A 24,046-nucleotide genomic window follows, 5' to 3' on the forward strand; every position below is an offset into this window, starting at 1 on the left:
AGCAGAACCATCACCGCCATAGGTTGTCAAATAACCCGGATTTAACCCACACAGGTAAGTCCAATGGGGTGCAGGCATGTCCTCTATGCTTACAGCTTCCCGTGGGTGTTGGTTTGATACCGTTTGGGGACAGCCAAGGAGGCATCTGCAGGCAACAAAGGTAGGTGTGTGCTTGTGTGTGTGTTTCCTATGCAGATCCTAAGCCCAGTGTCACATGCAAGTAGGAGGAGTAAGAAGGGTTCCTGGCAAATCCGGGTTATGGATTGCATTTAAAAAGGCCCCGTGGGAGTGCAATGGGCCCCTGTCTTGCTGCTTAGCAATAATGGTATGGGTTTAGGTTCTGCTGTGTGTACTGGTGGTTGACTGCCCCCCAGCCCAGAGTGTGCATGGAAAATTGTCTGGCAGCCTCCCTGACAGCAAGCAGTGATAGTGCCCATGAAGGGCACCTTGTTGGGCCCGCCCCTTTCACGGTTATCGCTTCTCGGCCTTTTGGCTAAGATCAAGTGTAGTATCTGTTCTTATCAGTTTAATATCTGATACGTCCCCTATCTGGGGACCATATATTAAATGGATTTTTGAGAACGGGGGCCGATTTCGAAGCTTGCTTCCGTCGCCCTATGCATTGACCCGATATGGCAGTATCTTCGGGTACAGTGCACCACCCCCTTACAGGGTTAAAAAGAAAGATTCCTACTTTCATTGCTACCTGCTTGCTGGCTAGCCAGCTAGCCAGCCCTGTGGGCCTTGCTGCTGCTGCAGCCAAAAAACAAAAGGTGGTGCTGCTGCTGCTTCTGCTGCTGCTGCTTCTGCTGCTTCTGCTTCTGCTTGTGTCTGGCCGCTGTTGGAGCGTCCAGGCACAGGACTTCTGCTGCTGCTGACTAAATGGCCTCCTTAATTGGATCATTTGAGTAGCCAGCACACCTGTGCAGGTAGGGCATGACATGATAGGCAGCTGCCTTGATAGCGGGTGGGTGCTGAATGTTCCTAATTGACAAAATAAGATTAATGCTTATGAAGAAATATAAAATCTCATCCCTTCCCCAATATCGCGCCACACCCCTACCCCTTAATTCCCTGGTTGAACTTGATGGACATATGTCTTTTTTCGACCGTACTAACTATGTAACTATGTAACATAACATGGGGGGGGGGGGGGGGTCTCCTGGCTGTTCACACAGGTGTGTCCTTGCTGTACATTGACCATGCATTGCTTCTGTGGTATTGCAAAGGCAAAGACAAATGCTTCCAGCCATCCATTGCACTAATGGATTGGTCATCAGCTGGCTGTCTATGTCCCGCATCAATATAGACCAAAGTACAGAGGGTTAGGCTATGCTATTGTGCACCTACCTGATGCATCAGAAGGTGCGAGGCCCTTGCTAAATTCTGTGCACAGACTTTGAGATCTATACTTTAGACTGTATCTAAACCTGCTCCAACATGGACTGACATTCTGGCCTACTTTCAGCCGATGCGACTTGTCTGTCGCTGAACAGTCGCTTTTTATGTATTCAGCACCTATGTATAATGTTGTAAAAATGCTCTAGAAGCTAAAGTCGCAGAAATGTCACACATATTTGGCCTGCAACTTTCTGTGCGACAAATTCAGACAGGAAAAATCAGTATAAATCCTTAGAAAATTATCCCCCAGTGTCTCCATCTGCTGGCGGTATTGAATAAGCATTGCTGCACTGATGGGGTATGCATTAGACGAAAAAAAAGAAGAAAAAGAAGAATAATACGCCCAGAAAAGAGGCGAAAAGGAGAAAAACGTAAAAAAATGTGAAAAAAAAGTAAGAGGAAGAGAAGGGAAAAAAAGGTGGAAATGGGTTTAAAAGTGATTTCGGCGGAGAAATATATATATATATATATATATATATATATATATATATACGCGCACACACACACATATATATAAACGTATTCTCCGTTGAGATATTGCAGCCGCTGCTGTGTCCAGGCCCAGGAGCCTTAGCACTGTGCTGTGATGTCACTCAATACCACTGACATCACTAGGTGTAAACAACATCTCTCCTTTGCTGTGTATGTGACTATGGAGCTGTTTGGTGATGTCGTCTATTATGGCCTTCATAGAAGCAACAGGAGATTGTTGCATCCATCTAGAACCCTCAGAACTACAGTGCTATGATGTCACTCACTTCCACAGGCCTTGCAGAGTGTAAACAACAACAACCCAGCTTTGTTGTGTATGTAACCATAGGGATTTGTGATGTCACCTAGAACCTTCACAGCAGCGACAGCTTTATGAGGAGCATCAGCACTGCTCTGCCTGAGCAGAACCATCACCGCCATAGGTTGTCAAATAACCCGGATTTAACCCACACAGGTAAGTCCAATGGGGTGCAGGCATGTCCTCTATGCTTACAGCTTCCCGTGGGTGTTGGTTTGATACCGTTTGGGGACAGCCAAGGAGGCATCTGCAGGCAACAAAGGTAGGTGTGTGCTTGTGTGTGTGTTTCCTATGCAGATCCTAAGCCCAGTGTCACATGCAAGTAGGAGGAGTAAGAAGGGTTCCTGGCAAATCCGGGTTATGGATTGCATTTAAAAAGGCCCCGTGGGAGTGCAATGGGCCCCTGTCTTGCTGCTTAGCAATAATGGTATGGGTTTAGGTTCTGCTGTGTGTACTGGTGGTTGACTGCCCCCCAGCCCAGAGTGTGCATGGAAAATTGTCTGGCAGCCTCCCTGACAGCAAGCAGTGATAGTGCCCATGAAGGGCACCTTGTTGGGCCCGCCCCTTTCACGGTTATCGCTTCTCGGCCTTTTGGCTAAGATCAAGTGTAGTATCTGTTCTTATCAGTTTAATATCTGATACGTCCCCTATCTGGGGACCATATATTAAATGGATTTTTGAGAACGGGGGCCGATTTCGAAGCTTGCTTCCGTCGCCCTATGCATTGACCCGATATGGCAGTATCTTCGGGTACAGTGCACCACCCCCTTACAGGGTTAAAAAGAAAGATTCCTACTTTCATTGCTACCTGCTTGCTGGCTAGCCAGCTAGCCAGCCCTGTGGGCCTTGCTGCTGCTGCAGCCAAAAAACAAAAGGTGGTGCTGCTGCTGCTTCTGCTGCTTCTGCTTCTGCTTGTGTCTGGCCGCTGTTGGAGCGTCCAGGCACAGGACTTCTGCTGCTGCTGACTAAATGGCCTCCTTAATTGGATCATTTGAGTAGCCAGCACACCTGTGCAGGTAGGGCATGACATGATAGGCAGCTGCCTTGATAGCGGGTGGGTGCTGAATGTTCCTAATTGACAAAATAAGATTAATGCTTATGAAGAAATATAAAATCTCATCCCTTCCCCAATATTGCGCCACACCCCTACCCCTTAATTCCCTGGTTGAACTTGATGGACATATGTCTTTTTTCGACCGTACTAACTATGTAACTATGTAACATAACATGGGGGGGGGGGGGGGGGTCTCCTGGCTGTTCACACAGGTGTGTCATTGCTGTACATTGACCATGCATTGCTTCTGTGGTATTGCAAAGGCAAAGACAAATGCTTCCAGCCATCCATTGCACTAATGGATTGGTCATCAGCTGGCTGTCTATGTCCCGCATCAATATAGACCAAAGTACAGAGGGTTAGGCTATGCTATTGTGCACCTACCTGATGCATCAGAAGGTGCGAGGCCCTTGCTAAATTCTGTGCACAGACTTTGAGATCTATACTTTAGACTGTATCTAAACCTGCTCCAACATGGACTGACATTCTGGCCTACTTTCAGCCGATGCGACTTGTCTGTCGCTGAACAGTCGCTTTTTATGTATTCAGCACCTATGTATAATGTTGTAAAAATGCTCTAGAAGCTAAAGTCGCAGAAATGTCACACATATTTGGCCTGCAACTTTCTGTGCGACAAATTCAGACAGGAAAAATCAGTATAAATCCTTAGAAAATTATCCCCCAGTGTCTCCATCTGCTGGCGGTATTGAATAAGCATTGCTGCACTGATGGGGTATGCATTAGACGAAAAAAAAAGAAGAAAAAGAAGAATAATACGCCCAGAAAAGAGGCGAAAAGGAGAAAAACGTAAAAAAACGTGAAAAAAAAGTAAGAGGAAGAGAAGGGAAAAAAAGGTGGAAATGGGTTTAAAAGTGATTTCGGCGGAGAAATATATATATATATATATATATATATATATATATATACGCGCACACACACACATATATATAAACGTATTCTCCGTTGAGATATTGCAGCCGCTGCTGTGTCCAGGCCCAGGAGCCTTAGCACTGTGCTGTGATGTCACTCAATACCACTGACATCACTAGGTGTAAACAACATCTCTCCTTTGCTGTGTATGTGACTATGGAGCTGTTTGGTGATGTCGTCTATTATGGCCTTCATAGAAGCAACAGGAGATTGTTGCATCCATCTAGAACCCTCAGAACTACAGTGCTATGATGTCACTCACTTCCACAGGCCTTGCAGAGTGTAAACAACAACAACCCAGCTTTGTTGTGTATGTAACCATAGGGATTTGTGATGTCACCTAGAACCTTCACAGCAGCGACAGCTTTATGAGGAGCATCAGCACTGCTCTGCCTGAGCAGAACCATCACCGCCATAGGTTGTCAAATAACCCGGATTTAACCCACACAGGTAAGTCCAATGGGGTGCAGGCATGTCCTCTATGCTTACAGCTTCCCGTGGGTGTTGGTTTGATACCGTTTGGGGACAGCCAAGGAGGCATCTGCAGGCAACAAAGGTAGGTGTGTGCTTGTGTGTGTGTTTCCTATGCAGATCCTAAGCCCAGTGTCACATGCAAGTAGGAGGAGTAAGAAGGGTTCCTGGCAAATCCGGGTTATGGATTGCATTTAAAAAGGCCCCGTGGGAGTGCAATGGGCCCCTGTCTTGCTGCTTAGCAATAATGGTATGGGTTTAGGTTCTGCTGTGTGTACTGGTGGTTGACTGCCCCCCAGCCCAGAGTGTGCATGGAAAATTGTCTGGCAGCCTCCCTGACAGCAAGCAGTGATAGTGCCCATGAAGGGCACCTTGTTGGGCCCGCCCCTTTCACGGTTATCGCTTCTCGGCCTTTTGGCTAAGATCAAGTGTAGTATCTGTTCTTATCAGTTTAATATCTGATACGTCCCCTATCTGGGGACCATATATTAAATGGATTTTTGAGAACGGGGGCCGATTTCGAAGCTTGCTTCCGTCGCCCTATGCATTGACCCGATATGGCAGTATCTTCGGGTACAGTGCACCACCCCCTTACAGGGTTAAAAAGAAAGATTCCTACTTTCATTGCTACCTGCTTGCTGGCTAGCCAGCTAGCCAGCCCTGTGGGCCTTGCTGCTGCTGCAGCCAAAAAACAAAAGGTGGTGCTGCTGCTGCTTCTGCTGCTTCTGCTTCTGCTTGTGTCTGGCCGCTGTTGGAGTGTCCAGGCACAGGACTTCTGCTGCTGCTGACTAAATGGCCTCCTTAATTGGATCATTTGAGTAGCCAGCACACCTGTGCAGGTAGGGCATGACATGATAGGCAGCTGCCTTGATAGCGGGTGGGTGCTGAATGTTCCTAATTGACAAAATAAGATTAATGCTTATGAAGAAATATAAAATCTCATCCCTTCCCCAATATCGTGCCACACCCCTACCCCTTAATTCCCTGGTTGAACTTGATGGACATATGTCTTTTTTCGACCGTACTAACTATGTAACTATGTAACATAACATGGGGGGGGGGGGGTCTCCTGGCTGTTCACACAGGTGTGTCATTGCTGTACATTGACCATGCATTGCTTCTGTGGTATTGCAAAGGCAAAGACAAATGCTTCCAGCCATCCATTGCACTAATGGATTGGTCATCAGCTGGCTGTCTATGTCCCACATCAATATAGACCAAAGTACAGAGGGTTAGGCTATGCTATTGTGCACCTACCTGATGCATCAGAAGGTGCGAGGCCCTTGCTAAATTCTGTGCACAGACTTTGAGATCTATACTTTAGACTGTATCTAAACCTGCTCCAACATGGACTGACATTCTGGCCTACTTTCAGCCGATGCGACTTGTCTGTCGCTGAACAGTCGCTTTTTATGTATTCAGCACCTATGTATAATGTTGTAAAAATGCTCTAGAAGCTAAAGTCGCAGAAATGTCACACATATTTGGCCTGCAACTTTCTGTGCGACAAATTCAGACAGGAAAAATCAGTATAAATCCTTAGAAAATTATCCCCCAGTGTCTCCATCTGCTGGCGGTATTGAATAAGCATTGCTGCACTGATGGGGTATGCATTAGACGAAAAAAAAGAAGAAAAAGAAGAATAATACGCCCAGAAAAGAGGCGAAAAGGAGAAAAACGTAAAAAAACGTGAAAAAAAAGTAAGAGGAAGAGAAGGGAAAAAAAGGTGGAAATGGGTTTAAAAGTGATTTCGGCGGAGAAATATATATATATATATATATATATATATATATATATATATACGCTCACACACACACATATATATAAACGTATTCTCCGTTGAGATATTGCAGCCGCTGCTGTGTCCAGGCCCAGGAGCCTTAGCACTGTGCTGTGATGTCACTCAATACCACTGACATCACTAGGTGTAAACAACATCTCTCCTTTGCTGTGTATGTGACTATGGAGCTGTTTGGTGATGTCGTCTATTATGGCCTTCATAGAAGCAACAGGAGATTGTTGCATCCATCTAGAACCCTCAGAACTACAGTGCTATGATGTCACTCACTTCCACAGGCCTTGCAGAGTGTAAACAACAACAACCCAGCTTTGTTGTGTATGTAACCATAGGGATTTGTGATGTCACCTAGAACCTTCACAGCAGCGACAGCTTTATGAGGAGCATCAGCACTGCTCTGCCTGAGCAGAACCATCACCGCCATAGGTTGTCAAATAACCCGGATTTAACCCACACAGGTAAGTCCAATGGGGTGCAGGCATGTCCTCTATGCTTACAGCTTCCCGTGGGTGTTGGTTTGATACCGTTTGGGGACAGCCAAGGAGGCATCTGCAGGCAACAAAGGTAGGTGTGTGCTTGTGTGTGTGTTTCCTATGCAGATCCTAAGCCCAGTGTCACATGCAAGTAGGAGGAGTAAGAAGGGTTCCTGGCAAATCCGGGCTATGGATTGCATTTAAAAAGGCCCCGTGGGAGTGCAATGGGCCCCTGTCTTGCTGCTTAGCAATAATGGTATGGGTTTAGGTTCTGCTGTGTGTACTGGTGGTTGACTGCCCCCCAGCCCAGAGTGTGCATGGAAAATTGTCTGGCAGCCTCCCTGACAGCAAGCAGTGATAGTGCCCATGAAGGGCACCTTGTTGGGCCCGCCCCTTTCACGGTTATCGCTTCTCGGCCTTTTGGCTAAGATCAAGTGTAGTATCTGTTCTTATCAGTTTAATATCTGATACGTCCCCTATCTGGGGACCATATATTAAATGGATTTTTGAGAACGGGGGCCGATTTCGAAGCTTGCTTCCGTCGCCCTATGCATTGACCCGATATGGCAGTATCTTCGGGTACAGTGCACCACCCCCTTACAGGGTTAAAAAGAAAGATTCCTACTTTCATTGCTACCTGCTTGCTGGCTAGCCAGCTAGCCAGCCCTGTGGGCCTTGCTGCTGCTGCAGCCAAAAAACAAAAGGTGGTGCTGCTGCTGCTTCTGCTGCTTCTGCTTCTGCTTGTGTCTGGCCGCTGTTGGAGCGTCCAGGCACAGGACTTCTGCTGCTGCTGACTAAATGGCCTCCTTAATTGGATCATTTGAGTAGCCAGCACACCTGTGCAGGTAGGGCATGACATGATAGGCAGCTGCCTTGATAGCGGGTGGGTGCTGAATGTTCCTAATTGACAAAATAAGATTAATGCTTATGAAGAAATATAAAATCTCATCCCTTCCCCAATATCGCGCCACACCCCTACCCCTTAATTCCCTGGTTGAACTTGATGGACATATGTCTTTTTTCGACCGTACTAACTATGTAACTATGTAACATAACATGGGGGGGGGGGGGTCTCCTGGCTGTTCACACAGGTGTGTCATTGCTGTACATTGACCATGCATTGCTTCTGTGGTATTGCAAAGGCAAAGACAAATGCTTCCAGCCATCCATTGCACTTATGGATTGGTCATCAGCTGGCTGTCTATGTCCCGCATCAATATAGACCAAAGTACAGAGGGTTAGGCTATGCTATTGTGCACCTACCTGATGCATCAGAAGGTGCGAGGCCCTTGCTAAATTCTGTGCACAGACTTTGAGATCTATACTTTAGACTGTATCTAAACCTGCTCCAACATGGACTGACATTCTGGCCTACTTTCAGCCGATGCGACTTGTCTGTCGCTGAACAGTCGCTTTTTATGTATTCAGCACCTATGTATAATGTTGTAAAAATGCTCTAGAAGCTAAAGTCGCAGAAATGTCACACATATTTGGCCTGCAACTTTCTGTGCGACAAATTCAGACAGGAAAAATCAGTATAAATCCTTAGAAAATTATCCCCCAGTGTCTCCATCTGCTGGCGGTATTGAATAAGCATTGCTGCACTGATGGGGTATGCATTAGACGAAAAAAAAGAAGAAAAAGAAGAATAATACGCCCAGAAAAGAGGCGAAAAGGAGAAAAACGTAAAAAAACGTGAAAAAAAAGTAAGAGGAAGAGAAGGGAAAAAAAGGTGGAAATGGGTTTAAAAGTGATTTCGGCGGAGAAATATATATATATATATATATATATATATATATATATATATATATACGCGCACACACACACATATATATAAACGTATTCTCCGTTGAGATATTGCAGCCGCTGCTGTGTCCAGGCCCAGGAGCCTTAGCACTGTGCTGTGATGTCACTCAATACCACTGACATCACTAGGTGTAAACAACATCTCTCCTTTGCTGTGTATGTGACTATGGAGCTGTTTGGTGATGTCGTCTATTATGGCCTTCATAGAAGCAACAGGAGATTGTTGCATCCATCTAGAACCCTCAGAACTACAGTGCTATGATGTCACTCACTTCCACAGGCCTTGCAGAGTGTAAACAACAACAACCCAGCTTTGTTGTGTATGTAACCATAGGGATTTGTGATGTCACCTAGAACCTTCACAGCAGCGACAGCTTTATGAGGAGCATCAGCACTGCTCTGCCTGAGCAGAACCATCACCGCCATAGGTTGTCAAATAACCCGGATTTAACCCACACAGGTAAGTCCAATGGGGTGCAGGCATGTCCTCTATGCTTACAGCTTCCCGTGGGTGTTGGTTTGATACCGTTTGGGGACAGCCAAGGAGGCATCTGCAGGCAACAAAGGTAGGTGTGTGCTTGTGTGTGTGTTTCCTATGCAGATCCTAAGCCCAGTGTCACATGCAAGTAGGAGGAGTAAGAAGGGTTCCTGGCAAATCCGGGTTATGGATTGCATTTAAAAAGGCCCCGTGGGAGTGCAATGGGCCCCTGTCTTGCTGCTTAGCAATAATGGTATGGGTTTAGGTTCTGCTGTGTGTACTGGTGGTTGACTGCCCCCCAGCCCAGAGTGTGCATGGAAAATTGTCTGGCAGCCTCCCTGACAGCAAGCAGTGATAGTGCCCATGAAGGGCACCTTGTTGGGCCCGCCCCTTTCACGGTTATCGCTTCTCGGCCTTTTGGCTAAGATCAAGTGTAGTATCTGTTCTTATCAGTTTAATATCTGATACGTCCCCTATCTGGGGACCATATATTAAATGGATTTTTGAGAACGGGGGCCGATTTCGAAGCTTGCTTCCGTCGCCCTATGCATTGACCCGATATGGCAGTATCTTCGGGTACAGTGCACCACCCCCTTACAGGGTTAAAAAGAAAGATTCCTACTTTCATTGCTACCTGCTTGCTGGCTAGCCAGCTAGCCAGCCCTGTGGGCCTTGCTGCTGCTGCAGCCAAAAAACAAAAGGTGGTGCTGCTGCTGCTTCTGCTGCTTCTGCTTCTGCTTGTGTCTGGCCGCTGTTGGAGCGTCCAGGCACAGGACTTCTGCTGCTGCTGACTAAATGGCCTCCTTAATTGGATCATTTGAGTAGCCAGCACACCTGTGCAGGTAGGGCATGACATGATAGGCAGCTGCCTTGATAGCGGGTGGGTGCTGAATGTTCCTAATTGACAAAATAAGATTAATGCTTATGAAGAAATATAAAATCTCATCCCTTCCCCAATATCGCGCCACACCCCTACCCCTTAATTCCCTGGTTGAACTTGATGGACATATGTCTTTTTTCGACCGTACTAACTATGTAACTATGTAACATAACATGGGGGGGGGGGGGGGTCTCCTGGCTGTTCACACAGGTGTGTCATTGCTGTACATTGACCATGCATTGCTTCTGTGGTATTGCAAAGGCAAAGACAAATGCTTCCAGCCATCCATTGCACTAATGGATTGGTCATCAGCTGGCTGTCTATGTCCCGCATCAATATAGACCAAAGTGCAGAGGGTTAGGCTATGCTATTGTGCACCTACCTGATGCATCAGAAGGTGCGAGGCCCTTGCTAAATTCTGTGCACAGACTTTGAGATCTATACTTTAGACTGTATCTAAACCTGCTCCAACATGGACTGACATTCTGGCCTACTTTCAGCCGATGCGACTTGTCTGTCGCTGAACAGTCGCTTTTTATGTATTCAGCACCTATGTATAATGTTGTAAAAATGCTCTAGAAGCTAAAGTCGCAGAAATGTCACACATATTTGGCCTGCAACTTTCTGTGCGACAAATTCAGACAGGAAAAATCAGTATAAATCCTTAGAAAATTATCCCCCAGTGTCTCCATCTGCTGGCGGTATTGAATAAGCATTGCTGCACTGATGGGGTATGCATTAGACGAAAAAAAAGAAGAAAAAGAAGAATAATACGCCCAGAAAAGAGGCGAAAAGGAGAAAAACGTAAAAAAACGTGAAAAAAAAGTAAGAGGAAGAGAAGGGAAAAAAAGGTGGAAATGGGTTTAAAAGTGATTTCGGCGGAGAAATATATATATATATATATATATATATATATATATATATATATATATATACGCGCACACACACACATATATATAAACGTATTCTCCGTTGAGATATTGCAGCCGCTGCTGTGTCCAGGCCCAGGAGCCTTAGCACTGTGCTGTGATGTCACTCAATACCACTGACATCACTAGGTGTAAACAACATCTCTCCTTTGCTGTGTATGTGACTATGGAGCTGTTTGGTGATGTCGTCTATTATGGCCTTCATAGAAGCAACAGGAGATTGTTGCATCCATCTAGAACCCTCAGAACTACAGTGCTATGATGTCACTCACTTCCACAGGCCTTGCAGAGTGTAAACAACAACAACCCAGCTTTGTTGTGTATGTAACCATAGGGATTTGTGATGTCACCTAGAACCTTCACAGCAGCGACAGCTTTATGAGGAGCATCAGCACTGCTCTGCCTGAGCAGAACCATCACCGCCATAGGTTGTCAAATAACCCGGATTTAACCCACACAGGTAAGTCCAATGGGGTGCAGGCATGTCCTCTATGCTTACAGCTTCCCGTGGGTGTTGGTTTGATACCGTTTGGGGACAGCCAAGGAGGCATCTGCAGGCAACAAAGGTAGGTGTGTGCTTGTGTGTGTGTTTCCTATGCAGATCCTAAGCCCAGTGTCACATGCAAGTAGGAGGAGTAAGAAGGGTTCCTGGCAAATCCGGGTTATGGATTGCATTTAAAAAGGCCCCGTGGGAGTGCAATGGGCCCCTGTCTTGCTGCTTAGCAATAATGGTATGGGTTTAGGTTCTGCTGTGTGTACTGGTGGTTGACTGCCCCCCAGCCCAGAGTGTGCATGGAAAATTGTCTGGCAGCCTCCCTGACAGCAAGCAGTGATAGTGCCCATGAAGGGCACCTTGTTGGGCCCGCCCCTTTCACGGTTATCGCTTCTCGGCCTTTTGGCTAAGATCAAGTGTAGTATCTGTTCTTATCAGTTTAATATCTGATACGTCCCCTATCTGGGGACCATATATTAAATGGATTTTTGAGAACGGGGGCCGATTTCGAAGCTTGCTTCCGTCGCCCTATGCATTGACCCGATATGGCAGTATCTTCGGGTACAGTGCACCACCCCCTTACAGGGTTAAAAAGAAAGATTCCTACTTTCATTGCTACCTGCTTGCTGGCTAGCCAGCTAGCCAGCCCTGTGGGCCTTGCTGCTGCTGCAGCCAAAAAACAAAAGGTGGTGCTGCTGCTGCTTCTGCTGCTTCTGCTTCTGCTTGTGTCTGGCCGCTGTTGGAGCGTCCAGGCACAGGACTTCTGCTGCTGCTGACTAAATGGCCTCCTTAATTGGATCATTTGAGTAGCCAGCACACCTGTGCAGGTAGGGCATGACATGATAGGCAGCTGCCTTGATAGCGGGTGGGTGCTGAATGTTCCTAATTGACAAAATAAGATTAATGCTTATGAAGAAATATAAAATCTCATCCCTTCCCCAATATCGCGCCACACCCCTACCCCTTAATTCCCTGGTTGAACTTGATGGACATATGTCTTTTTTCGACCGTACTAACTATGTAACTATGTAACATAACATGGGGGGGGGGGGGGGGGGTCTCCTGGCTGTTCACACAGGTGTGTCATTGCTGTACATTGACCATGCATTGCTTCTGTGGTATTGCAAAGGCAAAGACAAATGCTTCCAGCCATCCATTGCACTAATGGATTGGTCATCAGCTGGCTGTCTATGTCCCGCATCAATATAGACCAAAGTACAGAGGGTTAGGCTATGCTATTGTGCACCTACCTGATGCATCAGAAGGTGCGAGGCCCTTGCTAAATTCTGTGCACAGACTTTGAGATCTATACTTTAGACTGTATCTAAACCTGCTCCAACATGGACTGACATTCTGGCCTACTTTCAGCCGATGCGACTTGTCTGTCGCTGAACAGTCGCTTTTTATGTATTCAGCACCTATGTATAATGTTGTAAAAATGCTCTAGAAGCTAAAGTCGCAGAAATGTCACACATATTTGGCCTGCAACTTTCTGTGCGACAAATTCAGACAGGAAAAATCAGTATAAATCCTTAGAAAATTATCCCCCAGTGTCTCCATCTGCTGGCGGTATTGAATAAGCATTGCTGCACTGATGGGGTATGCATTAGACGAAAAAAAAGAAGAAAAAGAAGAATAATACGCCCAGAAAAGAGGCGAAAAGGAGAAAAACGTAAAAAAACGTGAAAAAAAAGTAAGAGGAAGAGAAGGGAAAAAAAGGTGGAAATGGGTTTAAAAGTGATTTCGGCGGAGAATATATATATATATATATATATATATATATATATATATATATATACGCGCACACACACACATATATATAAACGTATTCTCCGTTGAGATATTGCAGCCGCTGCTGTGTCCAGGCCCAGGAGCCTTAGCACTGTGCTGTGATGTCACTCAATACCACTGACATCACTAGGTGTAAACAACATCTCTCCTTTGCTGTGTATGTGACTATGGAGCTGTTTGGTGATGTCGTCTATTATGGCCTTCATAGAAGCAACAGGAGATTGTTGCATCCATCTAGAACCCTCAGAACTACAGTGCTATGATGTCACTCACTTCCACAGGCCTTGCAGAGTGTAAACAACAACAACCCAGCTTTGTTGTGTATGTAACCATAGGGATTTGTGATGTCACCTAGAACCTTCACAGCAGCGACAGCTTTATGAGGAGCATCAGCACTGCTCTGCCTGAGCAGAACCATCACCGCCATAGGTTGTCAAATAACCCGGATTTAACCCACACAGGTAAGTCCAATGGGGTGCAGGCATGTCCTCTATGCTTACAGCTTCCCGTGGGTGTTGGTTTGATACCGTTTGGGGACAGCCAAGGAGGCATCTGCAGGCAACAAAGGTAGGTGTGTGCTTGTGTGTGTGTTTCCTATGCAGATCCTAAGCCCAGTGTCACATGCAAGTAGGAGGAGTAAGAAGGGTTCCTGGCAAATCCGGGTTATGGATTGCATTTAAAAAGGCCCCGTGGGAGTGCAATGGGCCCCTGTCTTGCTGCTTAGCAATAATGGTATGGGTTTAGGTTCTGCTGTGTGTACTGGTGGTTGACTGCCCCCCAGCCCAGTGCATGGAAAATTGTCTGGCAGCCTCCCTGACAGCAAGCAGTGATAGTGCCCATGAAGGGCACCTTGTTGGGCCCGCCCCTTTCACGGTTATCGCTTCTCGGCCTTTTGGCTAAGATCAAGTGTAGTATCTGTTCTTATCAGTTTAATATCTGATACGTCCCCTATCTGGGGACCATATATTAAATGGATTTTTTAGAACGGGGGCCGATTTCGAAGCTTGCTTCCGTCGCCCTATGCATTGACCCGATATGGCAGTATCTTCGGGTACAGTGCACCACCCCCTTACAGGGTTAAAAAGAAAGATTCCTACTTTCATTGCTACCTGCTTGCTGGCTAGCCAGCTAGCCAGCCCTGTGGGCCTTGCTGCTGCTGCAGCCAAAAAACAAAAGGTGGTGCTGCTGCTGCTTCTGCTGCTTCTGCTTCTGCTTGTGTCTGGCCGCTGTTGGAGCGTCCAGGCACAGGACTTCTGCTGCTGCTGACTAAATGGCCTCCTTAATTGGATCATTTGAGTAGCCAGCACACCTGTGCAGGTAGGGCATGACATGATAGGCAGCTGCCTTGATAGCGGGTGGGTGCTGAATGTTCCTAATTGACAAAATAAGATTAATGCTTATGAAGAAATATAAAATCTCATCCCTTCCCCAATATCGCGCCACACCCCTACCCCTTAATTCCCTGGTTGAACTTGATGGACATATGTCTTTTTTCGACCGTACTAACTATGTAACTATGTAACATAACATGGGGGGGGGGGGGGGTCTCCTGGCTGTTCACACAGGTGTGTCATTGCTGTACATTGACCATGCATTGCTTCTGTGGTATTGCAAAGGCAAAGACAAATGCTTCCAGCCATCCATTGCACTAATGGATTGGTCATCAGCTGGCTGTCTATGTCCCGCATCAATATAGACCAAAGTACAGAGGGTTAGGCTATGCTATTGTGCACCTACCTGATGCATCAGAAGGTGCGAGGCCCTTGCTAAATTCTGTGCACAGACTTTGAGATCTATACTTTAGACTGTATCTAAACCTGCTCCAACATGGACTGACATTCTGGCCTACTTTCAGCCGATGCGACTTGTCTGTCGCTGAACAGTCGCTTTTTATGTATTCAGCACCTATGTATAATGTTGTAAAAATGCTCTAGAAGCTAAAGTCGCAGAAATGTCACACATATTTGGCCTGCAACTTTCTGTGCGACAAATTCAGACAGGAAAAATCAGTATAAATCCTTAGAAAATTATCCCCCAGTGTCTCCATCTGCTGGCGGTATTGAATAAGCATTGCTGCACTGATGGGGTATGCATTAGACGAAAAAAAAGAAGAAAAAGAAGAATAATACGCCCAGAAAAGAGGCGAAAAGGAGAAAAACGTAAAAAAACGTGAAAAAAAAGTAAGAGGAAGAGAAGGGAAAAAAAGGTGGAAATGGGTTTAAAAGTGATTTCGGCGGAGAAATATATATATATATATATATATATATATATATAAATATATACGCGCACACACACACATATATATAAACGTATTCTCCGTTGAGATATTGCAGCCGCTGCTGTGTCCAGGCCCAGGAGCCTTAGCACTGTGCTGTGATGTCACTCAATACCACTGACATCACTAGGTGTAAACAACATCTCTCCTTTGCTGTGTATGTGACTATGGAGCTGTTTGGTGATGTCGTCTATTATGGCCTTCATAGAAGCAACAGGAGATTGTTGCATCCATCTAGAACCCTCAGAACTACAGTGCTATGATGTCACTCACTTCCACAGGCCTTGCAGAGTGTAAACAACAACAACCCAGCTTTGTTGTGTATGTAACCATAGGGATTTGTGATGTCACCTAGAACCTTCACAGCAGCGACAGCTTTATGAGGAGCATCAGCACTGCTCTGCCTGAGCAGAACCATCACCGCCATAGGTTGTCAAATAACCCGGATTTAACCCACACAGGTAAGTCCAATGGGGTGCAGGCATGTCCTCTATGCTTACAGCTTCCCGTGGGTGTTGGTTTGATACCGTTTGGGGACAGCCAAGGAGGCATCTGCAGGCAACAAAGGTAGGTGTGTGCTTGTGTGTGTGTTTCCTATGCAGATCCTAAGCCCAGTGTCACATGCAAGTAGGAGGAGTAAGAAGGGTTCCTGGCAAATCCGGGTTATGGATTGCATTTAAAAAGGCCCCGTGGGAGTGCAATGGGCCCCTGTCTTGCTGCTTAGCAATAATGGTATGGGTTTAGGTTCTGCTGTGTGTACTGGTGGTTGACTGCCCCCCAGCCCAGAGTGTGCATGGAAAATTGTCTGGCAGCCTCCCTGACAGCAAGCAGTGATAGTGCCCATGAAGGGCACCTTGTTGGGCCCGCCCCTTTCACGGTTATCGCTTCTCGGCCTTTTGGCTAAGATCAAGTGTAGTATCTGTTCTTATCAGTTTAATATCTGATACGTCCCCTATCTGGGGACCATATATTAAATGGATTTTTGAGAACGGGGGCCGATTTCGAAGCTTGCTTCCGTCGCCCTATGCATTGACCCGATATGGCAGTATCTTCGGGTACAGTGCACCACCCCCTTACAGGGTTAAAAAGAAAGATTCCTACTTTCATTGCTACCTGCTTGCTGGCTAGCCAGCTAGCCAGCCCTGTGGGCCTTGCTGCTGCTGCAGCCAAAAAACAAAAGGTGGTGCTGCTGCTGCTTCTGCTGCTTCTGCTTCTGCTTGTGTCTGGCCGCTGTTGGAGCATCCAGGCACAGGACTTCTGCTGCTGCTGACTAAATGGCCTCCTTAATTGGATCATTTGAGTAGCCAGCACAACTGTGCAGGTAGGGCATGACATGATAGGCAGCTGCCTTGATAGCGGGTGGGTGCTGAATGTTCCTAATTGACAAAATAAGATTAATGCTTATGAAGAAATATAAAATCTCATCCCTTCCCCAATATCGCGCCACACCCCTACCCCTTAATTCCCTGGTTGAACTTGATGGACATATGTCTTTTTTCGACCGTACTAACTATGTAACTATGTAACATAACATGGGGGGGGGGGGGGGGGGTCTCCTGGCTGTTCACACAGGTGTGTCATTGCTGTACATTGACCATGCATTGCTTCTGTGGTATTGCAAAGGCAAAGACAAATGCTTCCAGCCATCCATTGCACTAATGGATTGGTCATCAGCTGGCTGTCTATGTCCCGCATCAATATAGACCAAAGTACAGAGGGTTAGGCTATGCTATTGTGCACCTACCTGATGCATCAGAAGGTGCGAGGCCCTTGCTAAATTCTGTGCACAGACTTTGAGATCTATACTTTAGACTGTATCTAAACCTGCTCCAACATGGACTGACATTCTGGCCTACTTTCAGCCGATGCGACTTGTCTGTCGCTGAACAGTCGCTTTTTATGTATTCAGCACCTATGTATAATGTTGTAAAAATGCTCTAGAAGCTAAAGTCGCAGAAATGTCACACATATTTGGCCTGCAACTTTCTGTGCGACAAATTCAGACAGGAAAAATCAGTATAAATCCTTAGAAAATTATCCCCCAGTGTCTCCATCTGCTGGCGGTATTGAATAAGCATTGCTGCACTGATGGGGTATGCATTAGACGAAAAAAAGAAGAAAAAGAAGAATAATACGCCCAGAAAAGAGGCGAAAAGGAGAAAAACGTAAAAAAACGTGAAAAAAAAGTAAGAGGAAGAGAAGGGAAAAAAAGGTGGAAATGGGTTTAAAAGTGATTTCGGCGGAGAATATATATATATATATATATATATATATATATATATATATATACGCGCACACACACACATATATATAAACGTATTCTCCGTTGAGATATTGCAGCCGCTGCTGTGTCCAGGCCCAGGAGCCTTAGCACTGTGCTGTGATGTCACTCAATACCACTGACATCACTAGGTGTAAACAACATCTCTCCTTTGCTGTGTATGTGACTATGGAGCTGTTTGGTGATGTCGTCTATTATGGCCTTCATAGAAGCAACAGGAGATTGTTGCATCCATCTAGAACCCTCAGAACTACAGTGCTATGATGTCACTCACTTCCACAGGCCTTGCAGAGTGTAAACAACAACAACCCAGCTTTGTTGTGTATGTAACCATAGGGATTTGTGATGTCACCTAGAACCTTCACAGCAGCGACAGCTTTATGAGGAGCATCAGCACTGCTCTGCCTGAGCAGAACCATCACCGCCATAGGTTGTCAAATAACCCGGATTTAACCCACACAGGTAAGTCCAATGGGGTGCAGGCATGTCCTCTATGCTTACAGCTTCCCGTGGGTGTTGGTTTGATACCGTTTGGGGACAGCCAAGGAGGCATCTGCAGGCAACAAAGGTAGGTGTGTGCTTGTGTGTGTGTTTCCTATGCAGATCCTAAGCCCAGTGTCACATGCAAGTAGGAGGAGTAAGAAGGGTTCCTGGCAAATCCGGGTTATGGATTGCATTTAAAAAGGCCCCGTGGGAGTGCAATGGGCCCCTGTCTTGCTGCTTAGCAATAATGGTATGGGTTTAGGTTCTGCTGTGTGTACTGGTGGTTGACTGCCCCCCAGCCCAGAGTGTGCATGGAAAATTGTCTGGCAGCCTCCCTGACAGCAAGCAGTGATAGTGCCCATGAAGGGCACCTTGTTGGGCCCGCCCCTTTCACGGTTATCGCTTCTCGGCCTTTTGGCTAAGATCTTGTATCTTGTCAAGGGGCTCTGAGTTCGTCGAACCTTCGGCCTTGAGGCATCGGCGGTTTTTTAGCCGTCTTAAGCCTCATGCTGCTATAGGAGGAGGACTTACAAAGAACGGGAAGGCGATCCCCCATGGCGACCCTTAGGTTTGCTGCGCATACTGAAACTCGGATTAAGAACACCTTCCGTATTGAAGTGGATGAGGAGAAAAAGGAGAAGATGACTTTGGAATTTTTTGTCAAGAGAATTATGCTGGATTTATTGCACATTCAGAGAGAAGATGTGTTTTGCCTAAAAGACCCAGGTAAAGGACTTTTCATTCTTACCTTGACTTCCGCATCTGCATGTGACCATATGTTTGAGAAAGTTCGGGAGCTTGCCAATGAGGAGGATATGAAAGGACTTGTTTTCATTGCTCTATATTCTAATGGCGATGTTCCACTGGTGGTTACTATGCACGATCCATACGTGGATATAAGAGACATTGTCTTATTTTTAAACCAATATTGTGCGGAAGTCAAATACTCTCATAAAATAATGAATGCAATGGACTTTTGGACTGGAAAGCATAAGTTTGCTGTTAAGTTCAGAGAAGATGTGAGAGGAATTGGAGGTCTGTGTCGCCCACCTGCAAATTTTTTAATTGGGCGTAAACGTGGCTATTTATTCTACCCTGGGATGCCGTATTATTGCAGGAAATGCCATGAATATGGTCATACACAAGAATCTTGCAAAGAGGAAGTGGTTATTTGCAAAAGATGTGGCCAAAAAGGCCACACCACTTTGGACTGTCAAAATGAGATTCTGTGTAATGTGTGTAAGCAGAAAGGACACGCTTTTAAGGATTGTCCTCAACGCTCCTGGGCCAATATTGTGGCTACGTCGGCTGGTCCCTCGATGAGGAAGAGCTCCATGGATGCTGTGCCTGTGCCTAAGACCCACACCCTGAAAGTGATGCCTGAGTCTTCTGCTACCGGAATTCCTGTGATACCTGCTGTGGCTCATGTCTCCAAAAGCATTGTGTCCCCGGGGAAGGTCGTGGGACCTGAGACAGAAGTGAGGGGTTCTCCTCTCATGGAAGTTGAGGGTCCTGGACCGCCCAGAAGGGATACAGAGGAGATGGATGTAGAAGAACGGCGAAAGAGGAAAAGCAGAGACCGGAAAGAGGAAAAGGGCCTTAACATCAAAAGGAGTGGTCGAGTTAGTGCGGACGAGGGGAACGTGGAGATTGTCTGCCAAAAGGTTATAACAGCATCCGACCCTGTTAATATTGAGGAATTTGTGTCACCACCTACAGATTGGGGTTCTTTGTCTGAGGATAATGAATGACCCAGGAGCTACCAAGTGTTAATATCTCCTCCTTCAATGTGAGGAGTTTGAAGAGCCCAGAGAGGAGGGCTGCTTTATTTTCTTTCTTGTCTTCTTTGCCTACAGACATTTTATTTTTACAGGAATGTGCCATTGATTATGATATCAATTATTCATCTTTGAGATCTGAATGGACTCTTGGCCCGTCTGTGTGGTCAGGGGATAATGAGAGGAAAGTGACTGGTGTTGGCATACTGTTCAAGAGCAGTGAGTATAAAGTTACCTCCTTCACAGACATTGTACCCGGTAGAGCCCTGCTCGTTCATATTATTTATAATGACATGAATATGAGACTTTTAAATGTATATGCCTCTCCAGATAAGGATGAAAGATCTGATTTATTAGAGAAAATTCAGTTTTATTTACCGGGTTCATCCCCGCTTATCATCGCTGGTGATTTTAATTGTATAATGGCAGGAGAGGAGCGGGCTGGAGGATCTGAACAAAGGAAAGATAAGACTGAAAAACAACTAAAGGATTTTATAGTTGATTTTAATTTAAAAGATTTGTGGAGAACCTCTTTCCCTAATGACCCTGGGTATACCTGGGGGAATAGCCTTTATATGTCAAGGATTGATTATATTTTTGCTTCTGGATTTGCATTTTATGGGAATATGCAATTGACTTCTACCTTTTTTTCAGATCATAAGATTTTATCTGCTACATGTAAGTTTGATGGGGTTTGCAGAGCCAAAGGAGTCTGGCGTCTGAATATCTCTTTGCTTGAAGATGAAGAAATTAAATGTAATTTTATCTATCTTTTTAAAAAATTGCAGAACTCAAGGACTAATTTTAATTCTCTTTTAGCATGGTGGGAATTCTGCAAGGTAAAATTTAAAGAGTATTTTATTAAGATGGGTGTTAAAAAAACAAAAGAGAAATTGAAATGGTATAGAGATCTTAACACAAAACTACAAACCTATTATCAACTCAAAGAGCTGGGTGTATATGTAGACGATCTGATTTTAAGTGTTAAAAGTGATATTCAGAAGGCTATAACTAACAAAGGGAAAGAAATAATTTTTAACTCCAAAGTTGAATGTAAAGAGAAGGATGAAAAGTGTACAAGATTCTTTTTTAAAAAGGTAATGGAAACAAAAAAGTTAATGATTAACATTGAGGATGAAACTACTAATGTAGGAATGTTATCCAAAGCTAAATCCTTTTATCAAGATCTGTTTAATGAGAAACCCATTGATATATCTGCTGCTAATTTTCTCCTAAGCACTTTAGATTGTGGTTTAAGTAAGGAGGACCAAGATGCACTTTGCACAGAAGTAAGATGCCAAGAATTAGAAATTGCTGCTAAAAGTTTATCCACAGGTAAAACACCAGGTTCTGATGGACTTCCTGTAGAGTTTTATAAAACCTTTTGGGAGATTTTTAAAGATGATTTGCTTAATATTTTTAAGGAGGCTTTTAATTCTGATGTTCTACCTTTATCTTGGAGGAGTGGTATAGTGTCTCTGATCCCCAAAAAGGGGGATAGGAACAGCTTAGAAAATTGGAGACCAATTACGCTTCTTAATGTTGATTATAAGATTATGTCAAAAATTTTTGTTAACAGAATGAAGCCGTTTTTGTACAAGGTCATCCATGTGGATCAGGTATGTGGTGTCCCAGGAAGGAGTGTAGCTGAACCTTTAAATGCTATTAGGGACGTCATATGGTATCAGCAAGAGCGGAATCAAAATCTAGCCATTCTATCTCTAGATTTTCATAAAGCGTTCGATAGAGTATCACATTGTTTTTTATGGATGGTTTTACAACGCATGGGTTTTCCTAACATATTTATTAAGCAAATTGCTCTCTTATATAAAGGTTCTTTTAGCAGGATTTTAATAAATGGTTTCCTTACAGATTTTATTAATTTATCATCAGGGGTAAAGCAAGGCTGCCCTCTGTCTCCTATACTGTTTATATGTGCAATAGAACCTCTGTTAAACTTAATAAGGAATGATAAAATAATAAAAGGAGTGCCAGTTCCTGGAGGTAATAATGCCACCCTTAAAGTGTGTGGCTATATGGATGATATTAATGTTTTTTGTGAAAGTGCCTTCTCTTTACAAAGAGTTGTTGATGTTACTGATTTCTTTTGTAAAGCTTCTGCTTTTAAACTTAATTTATCTAAATGTGACTGTTTTTATATAGGTAAATGGGAAAACGTGCAAATACCAAACCTAAAATTACAGTCAGAAAAAATAAAAATCCTTGGAGTCATCTTTGATAAAAATAACAATGGTGAGGAAAGTTGGCTAATGGTAAAAGAAAAGGTAAAGAAAAAGGTAGACTTTTGGTCCCTTAGGAAATTATCCTTAGAAGGTAAAATTTTGGTGATTAAGGCTATGCTAATACCCATTATGCTCTATTTAAATATGATTTATCCTCCTAATGAACTTATGTCTAGGCAACTTCAGAGGATTCTCTTTGAGTTTCTATGGAGTTCTAAAGCAGAAAAATTAAAAAGAGATACTATGTATAGGTCACAAAAAAATGGAGGAAAACAGGTTCCCTGTATTAGAAAATTTTTATACTTAAGGTTTTTTAGTTGGTGTTTTAGGGGACTTTTTATGAAAAGTGTATGGTCCTGTTTTTTAAAGTACTCTGCGGGACATATTTTTAGAAAAAGAGAATGGGTGTTTTTATCATTATCTTCTCCTGTACTTTTAACTCCGCCTAAACATTATGCCATCTTAGAAAAAATTATACGTATGTATAACCTTAAAGACTTTGACTTGTTAACCTTGAGGGATGCTCGCAAGATAGAAGTACAGTTAAATTTGCAAGAAGAAATATGTATGGTCTCTAATTTTTCTTATAATAGGTGTGTACAAATATGGAAAAAGGTAAACGAGCCATATCTTTTTAATGAGCACAAGGATTTAGCATGGATGATTATCCATGAGTGTCTTCCGGTAAGATTTTTCCAATATAGAAGAGGTCTAAATGCTGTATGTGTCTGTCCCCGGGAAAATTGCAATATAGATGAAACTGTTTTGCACCTTTTCTGGAATTGTTATTTTGCACAAAAGGTTTTTAGACTAATTGGTTCTTTATTGAAATTCCTAACAGGTCTAAAAGTTTTAAATCATGAAGTTGTTTTATATGGCAAAAGTGATGGAGTTACGAAAGAAAAAGAGAGAATTTTGTGGATTTTTATCAACTGTACAAAAAATGTATTATGGAAAGTTCGTAATATCCTTGTCTTCAAAAGAGATTTTATTTGTGAAAAAGAATGTTTGAAGATGATATACAGTGAAGTTTACTTGTACTATTTAATTGATAAAAAGAGATATGGGCAGAAAAAAGCATTAGCTATGTGGAATTTACATTTATGGAAAACAGTATTTGATGTATTGTAAACATTTTTTGTGATGTATTTAAGTTTTTGAGTTTTTTTCAATAAAAATGTAAAAAAAAAAAAAAAAAAAAAAAAAAAATCTGTTCTTATCAGTTTTCATGCTGGTGGGGATGGGTGCTGCATGGAGGATGCAGGTGTACCAGGGCTTTCCGGGGCTGGTTCTGAGGAATCAGCTCGACGGCTGCCCCAATGTGACCTGTTCCCTCCGGGTCTCGCCATGAGGCTGAGAGGGTCTAGAGCCGAGGTACTTTTGTGCCTCGGGGAGTGGTGACCCCGAGGTGCCGAAACTCACTGGGAGAATAGACTCACTGAGTTGAAGCACGGGCACCATAATCTCTTCACCTTGTGGCACTCACCTCTTGATTCCCGGCCTTCTGGCTAGGATCAGAGAAATTTTTATAGATCCGGCAGGATGTCCGGGCAGTATATCTGCACACATTCACTTATTTATTTCTTTTTTGTCTCACTGTGTCACTTTTTGCGTGTTGTGTGTTCACAGGATTTGTCAGGATGCGGTAGCCCTTCTGGGTGTCCCTCCTGGCGGTCTAGGGGAGGTGTGTGT

At 44.4% G+C, this 24,046-nt stretch overlaps 8 non-coding genes across 8 annotated transcripts; all 8 read left to right on the forward strand.

The window, feature by feature from the left end:
* The first annotated feature begins 473 nt into the window (after positions 1-473).
* LOC130309488 (U2 spliceosomal RNA) lies at positions 474-664 on the forward strand. Its single transcript, XR_008858152.1, has one exon. It is a non-coding gene; the product is annotated as a U2 spliceosomal RNA (small nuclear RNA).
* Positions 665-2,766: 2,102 nt separating this feature from the next.
* Positions 2,767-2,957, forward strand: LOC130309489 (U2 spliceosomal RNA). The gene has a single exon (XR_008858153.1). It is a non-coding gene; the product is annotated as a U2 spliceosomal RNA (small nuclear RNA).
* Positions 2,958-5,044: 2,087 nt separating this feature from the next.
* Positions 5,045-5,235, forward strand: LOC130309490 (U2 spliceosomal RNA). Its single transcript, XR_008858154.1, has one exon. It is a non-coding gene; the product is annotated as a U2 spliceosomal RNA (small nuclear RNA).
* Positions 5,236-7,321: 2,086 nt separating this feature from the next.
* LOC130309491 (U2 spliceosomal RNA) lies at positions 7,322-7,512 on the forward strand. The gene has a single exon (XR_008858155.1). It is a non-coding gene; the product is annotated as a U2 spliceosomal RNA (small nuclear RNA).
* Positions 7,513-9,602: 2,090 nt separating this feature from the next.
* Positions 9,603-9,793, forward strand: LOC130309492 (U2 spliceosomal RNA). Its single transcript, XR_008858156.1, has one exon. It is a non-coding gene; the product is annotated as a U2 spliceosomal RNA (small nuclear RNA).
* Positions 9,794-11,889: 2,096 nt separating this feature from the next.
* Positions 11,890-12,080, forward strand: LOC130309493 (U2 spliceosomal RNA). Its single transcript, XR_008858158.1, has one exon. It is a non-coding gene; the product is annotated as a U2 spliceosomal RNA (small nuclear RNA).
* Positions 12,081-14,170: 2,090 nt separating this feature from the next.
* LOC130309565 (U2 spliceosomal RNA) lies at positions 14,171-14,361 on the forward strand. The gene has a single exon (XR_008858227.1). It is a non-coding gene; the product is annotated as a U2 spliceosomal RNA (small nuclear RNA).
* Positions 14,362-16,449: 2,088 nt separating this feature from the next.
* On the forward strand, positions 16,450-16,640 carry LOC130309494 (U2 spliceosomal RNA). The gene has a single exon (XR_008858159.1). It is a non-coding gene; the product is annotated as a U2 spliceosomal RNA (small nuclear RNA).
* The last annotated feature ends 7,406 nt before the right edge of the window (positions 16,641-24,046 follow it).

Source organism: Hyla sarda, unplaced genomic scaffold, assembly GCF_029499605.1.
Source record: "Hyla sarda isolate aHylSar1 unplaced genomic scaffold, aHylSar1.hap1 scaffold_153, whole genome shotgun sequence".
NCBI classification, from domain to species: Eukaryota; Metazoa; Chordata; class Amphibia; order Anura; family Hylidae; genus Hyla; species Hyla sarda.